Raw genomic sequence first — 2,708 nt, 5'->3', positions numbered from 1 at the left:
ATTGACATCTTCGGTTCTAGCTTGAGGGGGGCTGATGAAGTTACTTAGTTCTCACTTTATGTTTTATCTTATTATTCACTTCACTATTTAGTTTATTTTCATATATGTTTTTTTGTTAGTTTATCACTAAATTAGTTGAGTTTGTTACTCAATTTTAGGTTTGTTATAACTGCAAATAAATATTTTGTATATATAGCACATTGCTATTTTATTAAGATTATTATTCAGTGTATATCATCATAACAGTTCGGCTACATGAATTAAAAGATGTCTCAATGTTCTATCGTAACTTATGATCAATCACAAACAATGTTCTTTAGAATGCCATGTCGACGAGTCAGACATTGACACTTTTTAAACACATTTTAGACACTCTTTAGACACTGATAGTTATTATCAAACGGGTCAGATAAGGAATTAAAAGATTTCACAATTTTCTATCATAATTCATGATGTGACAAACTATTTAACTCTAAATTATTTTTAATTGTTTGACCAATTAAGATATGACGATTACGATTCAGTATAAATGAATTAAATCCTAGAAACATTACCTACATACAACTGGTATATCTTCTGGATTTGGAGGATCAGGATTTACAACAACAGCAATTGTATCCCTCCAATTAGCAGCCAGATCTTTGAAAAAGTTCCCATTTGAGAAATATCTAACTTTCTTATTGTTATCTCTAGAGTAAAAGGGTTTCCTTGAATCACCATCTTGTTCATGAAACCTACAAATTCCGTTGATCATCTAATCCAAAACATGAACTGGAATACCATGAATCACAAGTTCTTACAAGCACCCTTGATTTGGTCAACTATTTCAACATGTTGAGTTGAAGTCTTGTTTTTTATGTGTTGAAGATCTATGTTTGGTATGGTGATGAAGTTGGATTCAATATAAGTGAGTTATTCTCAGTGGATTCTGAATTGACATGAAAGATTGAAGGTATCTTTGTTATGCCTGAATATAGGATACCTTTTACACCAGTTTTTGAATCATCAAATGCTTCAACTTGTGCTTTTTTGAAGTTACTAATTGATTCTAATGACATAGTTGGAAAACAGATCTTTGTAACAAAGGTTTTGCTCAATGTCATTGGCATTTAGTTTTAATGTTAACTTAGTTATTCATATTAACTTAAGTTATTCATATTATTTTTTATTTTTTTTTATACCTCTACTCTTTTAATATATTTATTAGTTTTGATTAATTTCATGACATTTATCAATTTTAACATTTTCTTACCATCCAATTTTTATCATTTAACTAGCTTATTTTTACTATTTTATTAGTTTTTTTTTTTTTTATCAATTAATGTTTTGTATCAAATAAATATGATAATCCTCGATTGTTGAGTGTTTGATTTTTATATTTGATAAATTAATTTTTCTAAAGACGATAACAAAATTCATACGTACTAAACAAATATGAAAAAAGATAACCACTTTGAATTCAAACGGTCCCAACATCAAATCAAATATCTTTACCCTTCAAATAGCATTTAAATTTATAGTTCAATTAAATATTTGATTTAATCAATTAAGTAATTATCTAATTGAATAACGGTTTAAATTATAATTGATTATTTGTGTTATTTGTTACAGTATTTTTCGTAAATAATCATTAAAAAAAATTACTTCTGAGGTTACAATTTTTATAGAGGTTCTTATACAACTAATTAATATTGTTTTGTTACATCATTAAAGTAATGTTATCGAAAAACAATTTGTTATTGAATATTACACAATTTTAGAGATACAAGTTTTGCAGAAAAGTTGAGGTTTTTATGCAAATACAATTTTATTATATATTTTCATGTTTATCAGTAGAAAAATCAACTATTGATATCATGATAATAACAAATTGAACATAAATAACAATATATGACTTTTAATTACAACTAAAGTCACAGTAAGCTCATTGTGTATAGTCGAACATCATCTGTATATGTAACTATCAAGAAAATATAGAAACAAATAACCTAATATATAACAAGCAATAAATCTTTTAAACTAGTACCTCTCTTGGTTTATTTTTTTAACCTCGTCTTGATGGTCAAAATTTTATTTTTACCATTTTTAAAATTATTGTGATTCTTTGTAAGTTTTAAAAAGATAAAAATATACTTTGAACTCTCAAATTTCAAAATATAGCAATTTTGGCATCCTATTTTATTATATGTTTATTTTAATTAATAAAAAAACAAAGTTGACAATTTTTAAAAAAAAATAAAAAAAATGAAGCAACAATATTAAAAAAAAATAAATTTGCAATTTAAGAAAAAAAAATAAATGGTAATGTTTAAAAAATAAATTAGCTAGAAATTTTAAAAAATAAAGAAATTGTACATTCCAAGTAATTATAAGAAAAAACTATGTCAGCTTTGACCAAATCAAAATTAAAAAGTGCAAACCATTTGTAAAATATGTTAAAGTTAATGGACTAAAATTTTGAAGATCAAAATCGTCGAATTTTAAAATTTAGGGATACAAAAGTGCATTTTAACTATTTATTCAATAAAACTTTATTTTATTTTAAACAAAAATAAAGTGCAAAACATCACATTTCAACTATTTTGGTGCCCTATATTAATAACAATTTATCATTTACAATAGTCTAAAATATTTTTAAAAATAAAATAACATACAAGATGCTTTTGGGCTCCATTCAAAGGGTTTGGTTATGAGTGTAAAAAAGCTTA

At 24.6% G+C, this 2,708-nt stretch overlaps 1 pseudogene; it reads right to left on the bottom strand.

Annotated features, from left to right (window-relative positions):
• Positions 1-550: 550 nt before the first annotated feature.
• Positions 551-1,058, bottom strand: LOC105852902 (probable 2-oxoacid dependent dioxygenase; annotated as a pseudogene).
• Positions 1,059-2,708: the final 1,650 nt, after the last annotated feature.

This window comes from Cicer arietinum, chromosome 8, assembly GCF_000331145.2.
Source record: "Cicer arietinum cultivar CDC Frontier isolate Library 1 chromosome 8, Cicar.CDCFrontier_v2.0, whole genome shotgun sequence".
NCBI lineage: Eukaryota > Viridiplantae > Streptophyta > Magnoliopsida > Fabales > Fabaceae > Cicer > Cicer arietinum.
This window is presented reverse-complemented; position numbering and strand designations above follow the sequence as displayed.